The sequence below is a fragment of the Dipodomys merriami genome, unplaced genomic scaffold (genome assembly GCF_024711535.1).
Source record: "Dipodomys merriami isolate MVZ:Mamm:240054 unplaced genomic scaffold, mDipMer1.0.p SCAF_167, whole genome shotgun sequence".
Classification (NCBI taxonomy): Eukaryota; Metazoa; Chordata; class Mammalia; order Rodentia; family Heteromyidae; genus Dipodomys; species Dipodomys merriami.
The window spans coordinates 1062343-1070056 of record NW_027203015.1 but is presented as its reverse complement, the minus strand read 5'-3'; the positions used below and the strand labels follow the sequence as shown (position 1 = coordinate 1070056).

Here is a 7714-nt window from a genome sequence, read left to right as displayed (position 1 = left end):
GAGTCAGAGCTTTGACCAAATTACAGACAAGAATCTTAAACCTTGGGCTAGGATGGTGGCTCAGTGGTAGAGTGCTTGCCTTGCAGCTTACTACCGTGCGGAGAATACTTTCCAAAAAGGCCACATATGAATAATAGGGATGAGGATGAGTAAACTCCTTTATATTGGGAAGCCCAGAGTGGACACCTAGACATTGTCCATGAGTTGGTAGCTCAAGGCAGATATTCATGCAATAACTGTGAATGGCTGGACACCCATTCACAGTGCTTATATGTGGAATATATTGCAACAGCACACACACACACACATCATCATCATCATCATTATCATCATCATCAAATTTCTTCATAAGTATTTTTTGCGTATGGTCTTAAGAATAAATTTACATTATTAACTTGAATTTCTGACAGGACAATATCATCACTGTACATCTTGGTTGTATGCTCTCAGTTTTAAATTACTATTTAAGTATGTGCATTAGATAAGTATAGAGAAAAGTAGGAGCCACTCTGGTGGCTCAGGTCTTTAATCCTAGCTAATCAAAAAGATGAAATCTGATGATTGTGCTTTGAAACCAGACCAAGAAAAAAAAGTCCATTAGATTCTGATTTGAAAGTAACCACAAAAGCTTGAAATGGAGCTGTAGGATAAGCATTAAATTGCTAGCCTTGAGAAAACTAAAACAAAAAAAAATAACAAATTCTGGAACAGAGTCAGGCCCTGAGTTCAAGCTCTAGTATAAGCACCAAACTAATGAATTAATTAATTAATTAAAAATAAATTAAGTGGTCGCATGTGGAGAGGCAGGTAAAATGTAACAATCGTGGACACTGGATTATGTATTATTTTGTAATAAGGCAAGTTATCATTTTTCCTAATCACTAATATTTTATTTGAACTTTTTTGTACAGTAAATCCTGAATTTGGCATGCATGTATATGTGTTTATAAATGTGCGCACATGTGTGTGTATATGCGTGAGTGTGTGCATTTGCAATGTTGCTTGCCAATGTGGACAGAGTGAGGCTGAAAAGAGCTGTGTTGAAATATAGTTATTTATCACTGTTCCATCCTGTTATTTCAGTGGAACCACCCTTCTGTACATTTTATTTGTCAAATAATAACATCATCATAAATAAAGCATTTACACCATTAAGTTAGATAAAAGAGATCACTTTCAGTTAAAAGAGATCACTTTCAGTTCTTAGTATATATTAGGCAATAAGATACACATATAATTAGGTAGTGAATTATTGATGTAAGATGACTGTCAGTACAAAATATGTATTTGACCTCTTAAATTGGATATACTTTTAAGATATACTCATGGAATGATTTTGACCTACTCGACCAAACAAGTATTACTCGCTGGTTATTCCTGTGAAACTCAAGGTGGATAAACTCTTTCCAGATTTCTGTTGAAAATAACTTTCTTTGTAAGATCATATCTATTCACACTAAGATAATAAACCCCGTATTTTTTAGGTTTGAATATCCCATCATATTGACTGAAAATCAGTATTGTGGATATGTTTGTTAGATATACATTGCAAAAACAAACAAAAAGCATGTGTCACCTCCAGATTGTGGATGCATTTGAAGTTGTTTTGTACATACAAATGTTTCTTCATTAATTGTTCTTTTGTGGGAGTAACTATCACAACTTTAACAAATAAGGCTTTTTGAATATCTTTTCCAATATAAATAACATCCCAGAGCAAGTCTTGCAATTTCTGAAACCCCTTTGAATATTTCAATGTTATTTCAGTTCATTGACTATACAGCTAAAAGCATTTCTGAAATAAACATTGTTAAAATCTGAAAATGTTAATGGATATAAAGGCTTTTTATGCATCATTTTATGAAAAGCCAGTTTTTATGAAACTAAAAGATATAGAATAAAAGAATGGAAGTGAATTGGGTGAGCTAATTATTAGTATAACTTTGTTTTCTATTAGCACAATCCTTTGAACGTACATGATGAAGTTAAATTATGTGCTTTTTGACACTATGCTTCAGTTATTTTTAGAATCTTTGTAGTTATAAGAGTGAATTTGTAGTATAAATAAATGTCTTTGAAAATGATTAGGATTAATCTTGTGTTTTGTGTCCTACTCCCCCAAAAATGAGTTATTTTCAAGTGTTAATAGTTTATAATTGAATCTTCAGTATCATAAGAAATTTTGAAAAATGGATTGTGCGGGGAAGATGTAGTCGCCTCTTCTGCCAACCTGCCCTTTGCCTCCGCACTTCTCTGGGGCCAGCAGCAGCCCGACCAGGGGCCCGGGGCCGCAGGCTCAGACAATGGCCATGGGCTTGGTGTCCAACCAGCAGTTGGGAGGTGGCTTCGCCAAGGCAGCGGAGAAGGCACCCGAGGAGGCGCAGGAGGATGCCGCTCAGGTGGCTGAGGAGCCTCAGCTGTTGCACAGGGCTGGCATCTGTAAGTAGTTCAATGTGCGCAGAGGGTTCGGCTTCCTATCCATGACAGCCCGCATCAGGGTAGCGCTCGACCCCCTGGTGGACGTCTTTGTGCACCAGAATAAGCTGCACATGGAGGGCTTCCAGAGCCTGAAGGAGGGAGAGGCTGTGGAGTTTACCTTTAAGAAGTCTGCCAAAGGCCTAGAATCCATCCAAGTCACTGGGCCCAGTGGGGTGTTCTGTATTGGGAGTAAGAGGTGGCCAAAGGGGAAGAACATGCAGAAGAGCAGATCCAAAGGAGACAGGTGCTACAACTGTATTGGTCTAGACCATAATGCCAAGGAATGCAAGCTGCCACCACAGCCCAAGAAGTGCCACTTCTGCCAAAGCATCAACCACATGGTGGCCTCCTGTCCACTGAAGGCTCAGCAGGTCCCCAGTTCCCAGGGAAAGCCTGCCTACTTTAGGGAAGAAGAAGAGATCCACAGCCCTGCCCTGCTCCCTGAGGCCCAAAATTGAGCCCCCAGAGTCGGGGGGGGCAACTCTAGCTAGCAGGAAGTTTCAAGGAGCAGGCATCAATCGGCAAAGTGGAGAAAGTTGGAATATGGATTGGGTTGGCGAGTAGCTGGCTCTTCCATATGTCTCAGGCCAGGATGTCCCAGTATCATCCCATCTTCTCTTTTGATGAAGGGAAGGGGTGATGCATAGTAATCCCATCATGATCTATCCCAATTCAAGTGAGGGGCTTTGGGGGAACCACTTGTGAAACCTGCGTACTTTATATGATAATCTTCACCTGACCTACATGCTTCCCCTCCCTCCCCCCCAGCCTCCAGCTTCTAAAAGTGACCCAGATTGCCAAGTTGTTCCTTTAAAGAAGGATGTGTCCAATTTCTCTTGCCAGGGTGTGAAACAATTAAGCACCAGTCCAGCAGATCCACGGGCTCAAATCCCCAAGGTGTAGTATCCCGGGTAGGAGGACCTGTCAGGAGCAAGGCAGGGTTGTTTTGTTTTGTTTTGTTTTTTGTCTCTCCACCACCTCCTCCACTCCACATCTTGTTTCCTCATCACCCTATCTTGAGCTGTAGTGCTGGGAGAGCTGGTCCAGGCATTGGGTTGTGATGACAGGCAACATGGGTGACTAGGGAATGGCTGCAAACCTGCTGCTCTGAGCTTCTCCCTGCTCCCGCCCCCATTTCTGGGCCAATGTGATTGTAATTTATTTGTTCCCTTGGATTACTGCACCTTGGGTCCCCGCTTTCTCCAGGATGCCAAACCTGCAATATCTGTGTGAATGACGTATCTTGTGCATTTTAACTTTTTTTTTCTTATTATAAATATTCTGGTTTTGTATTTTTATATATTTTGATCTTAAGGCCCTCATTCCTGCACTGTGTTCTCAGGTACATGAGCAATCTCAGAGATAAATGGCCAACAGCTCCAGGTCGGCATAGCAGGAAGACTTTGTTGTTTTTATCACCATGGAGAGCAATCATTTGGAGTGCATAGCCTATTGAACGACTTCATTTTTGCCAATTAGAGCTGGCTTTTTTGCCATAGGGTCCTCTTGAAACCCCCTCAACACTTGGAAATGTTTCATGGGAGACTAGGTTTTTAATTGGGTTGCCCCATGACTTGTTCTCCTTCTGCTGGAAGAATGGAAATTAGTCTAAACAGGAAACGGTGGTTCAGACAAGGTAGAAGACGACCAAAGAGGAAGCCAAGGTTAGTAATGATTGTCTAATCCTATGGCTCTGTGACTTGTTTTCTTTCCATATACTATATCTATCCTTTACTAGGTTAGGTTGGGATTACTGTGCAAATAACTGTATATGTATTTTTTTTCCTCTAAGGAATGGGAATTGATATGTTTGGATTTTAAGACCACAGATTTGTGTCCCCCTTCTACTAGCCATGCAGGGATGGATCTATAAAAAGCAAGGACCAAATCCTCAGTCTCGGCTTCCAGGGAAACCCATAAGTGTAGGCCTCTCTCTGGAGCCCGTGTCCTGCCCTGCTGCATAATTGTTCATAGTGTTGTGTTAGCTAAAGGAGAAAAAGGAGGTTTCGTTTACAAGCTGTGAGATCACCACAAACCTACCTCATGTGTTAAAATGGGACAAATGCAATAGAATGCATTGGATGATGTGTGTCTGATCCTAGTTTCTTGTCTTCCCACAAATGCTGCCCCCTCTAGTTAATTGTATTTGTCTAGGCTCTGTAGGACTTTACTGAGTTTCTGAGTTGGTCATTTGCTAGATGGCCTAGTTTGTGTAAATAATAATATGTGGGTCTTTTCTCCATGTTCTTTTTGGAGTTTTATTGTTTACAAACTTCTTTTAGAATTGAGAAAAACAGCCAAAGCATCTTTGACAGAAGGTTCTGCACTAGACAAAAGGATCTGAAGCTAAGTTGGGGGAACTTCTAAAGTGAGGATCTTGAACCAGTTTTTCTTTTGTTCCCTCACTTCCCCTATTTCCCATTTTGGACTAGATCTTCGTTGGTAAAAATAATAATAAGTCCCTATCCTCTAACCTTTTCTCCCTCAAAAGAAAACCTACATGCCCATACACAGATGACTCTTGGAATGTCTCTTCAACTTTTATGTGACTTATGCAAAGATTCTGAAGACGCTAGTGCTCCAACCTCTCCACCCCCCCCTACACACACACCTTGTTCCCAACCTGAGTCCATGTTTTTTTAAACGTAATTCTCATCAAATATGACATTTGTGACCAAACCTGCTTGTTCTGTAATACTAGAGAAAATCAATTGGGCTTTCCATGTAGAAAGTGGGGTCAGGAGACCAGGAAAGGGAATATGAATGTATGTTAAAGTCACTCAGGAACTTGTACACAGGTGCAAGAAAAGTTATGTCAAAGTGGCCACAGATTGTTTAATGGGAGACGAATGTAACGCCATGTTTACTGCTAGAAACCAAAGCTTTGTGAGAGAACTTGAATTTATGGGGAGGGAGGCTGGAAAAGTGTGTACCTGTCTGTCCTTTCTCTGATCCCTTCAGACTAAAGCTTCCTTGGGCTTTTATGATACCAGTACTGCGGTGTTTTATTTCATGATTGATTTGTGCTGTACCCGAGTACTTCCTTTCCCCCTTTCTAATAATTTTTTTAAACACATAATGACTCTTCCCTTACCTTTCTTTTCCTGGGAAAATACAATGAAGAAATAAATAAATGAATACTTAAAAAAAGAAATTTTGAAACAATGTAGTATTATTGATGTCTTTTTTAGGGGGTGGAGTCTGGTAGTGGGGCCTGAACTCTGGGCCTGGGCGCTGTCCCGCAGCTCTTCAGCTCAAGTCTAGAGCTCTTCCACTTGAGCCACAGCGTCACTTCCGGCTTTTTTCTTTTTGCTTATGTGGTGCTGAGGAATCGAACCCAGTGCCCCATGCATGCATGGCAAGCACTCTACCACTGAGCCACCTTCCAGCTCTTTATGTCTTTTTAAACCAATTGTATTCAGAAGTTGGAAAGGCTTTAATTCATGCTTAGGTCTTGTTTTCTATGATTTTTTTTTGGTCCGGTCATGGGGCCTGAACTCTGGGCTTGGGCACTGTCCCTCAGCTCTTCAGCTCAAGTCTAGTGCTCTACCACTTGAGCCACAGCGCCACTTCGCGCTTTTTTGTTTTTGTTTTTTGTTTTTTTTTGCTTATGTGGTGATGAGGAATCGAACCCAGGGCCTCAGACATGCAAGGCAAGCCCTTTAACCACTGAGCCACCTTCCCAGCCCTGTCTATGATTTTTTATCCTCTCATTCCTAACATTAATGATAGGTCAGTCTGCATTTTTGGGTACATGAAAGGTAAAATATTTATCTGGGGTCAAAGTGATTTTTTATATCAGTCTTGCTTTAATAGCATTTTAAAGTATACCTTTCTCTCAAAATGTTGGGTATAAAAAGCAGTCAAAAAACTTCTAGGGCTGGGAAGGTGGCTCAGTGGTAGAGTGCTTGCCTTGCATGCCTGAGGCCCTGGGTTCGATTCCTCAGCACCACATAAGCAAAAAGAAAAAAGCCAGAAGTGGCGCTGTGGCTCAAGTGGTAGAGCGCTAGCCTTGAGCTGAAGAGCTGAGGGAGAGAGCCCAAGCCCACAGTTCAGGCCCCAAAACCGGACCCCCCCAAAAAATTTAAAAAACCTTCTAATAGTAAACAATTTAGGTGAGCTACAATGTGGAAATGATTGGTCCATAAGACATGCAGTCTCTTTCCATCAGGAATTGGGGAGGTCATTCTTTCAGTAAGACAGTGTTAAACAGAGGTAGGGTCCCCAAGCAGTGCAGTGTTGAGTGAAGGGATAGAATATGATTTCTGCTATTTTGACCTAGAAATCAAGAAAGTTATTCTTTAGCAGTTCCTTTCACCAGAGAGGTATGTATTGATTATGAACTTTGAGTTTTCATATTACAGTTACCTATTTTCTAATAAAGACAAAGTGAAATATTATGAGTGTACACAATAATTATGGGAAATTTTCCTCGAATTTGTAGACTAAGTGCTAGTATTTTAGTCATGAAATAGAATGAGGTTAATTGATATATTCGGAGATGGACCTCAGGCTAACACTTACCATGTGTGCAATGTTGTACTAGTAATTACAACACTGAAGACTTCAATATCATCATCAGAAAATTAAAAATGTAAGTAGTTCCACTTTATGCAATTATTCTGAGGATTAAATTAGATACCAAGGGTAAAGTATTGGAAAAACAAACAACTAGCATTTGGCAAATTCTACCTGTTATTTTATCATGTGATGAATTCTAACATTTTTACTCTGATTTTATATTGTGTCTCTTTATGATGTGCAATGTGATGTATTGATATTCATTGCATTGATCATTTTTCTGTCACTATAAGGAAAATACCTGAAAAGAAAATTTCTGAGGAGGAAACTATTATATTGTTTCATGGTTTAAAAGAACACAGTTTAAGATCTCCATTGTTTTTAATTATATTTTTATTATCTTAACTAGTTGTACAAAGGAATTTCCATTCTATAAGTCATGTTTTTATGTACAATGGATCTTTATATAACTATTCCCTACCCTTCAGAATCTCACCAGACTTTAATTTTTTCTAGTTTCATACTATCTGCATTGAATATTTTGTCTTCACTTTCTTCCTCCATAACTCTCTTTATTCCTTCCAATTCACTTCCCCTCACATCTTCCAAGTGATAGTTTCCCAGTATTAATTTTGTTGGATTAAAAATTTAATTTGATAAAAAATGACATCATTTAAATATTCCTCTGCAAATGGCATGATTTGGTTAATATTGC

At 39.8% G+C, this 7714-nt stretch overlaps 1 pseudogene; it reads left to right on the top strand.

Annotated features, from left to right (window-relative positions):
- The first annotated feature begins 2309 nt into the window (after positions 1–2309).
- LOC138828889 (protein lin-28 homolog A pseudogene) lies at positions 2310–2936 on the top strand (annotated as a pseudogene).
- The last annotated feature ends 4778 nt before the right edge of the window (positions 2937–7714 follow it).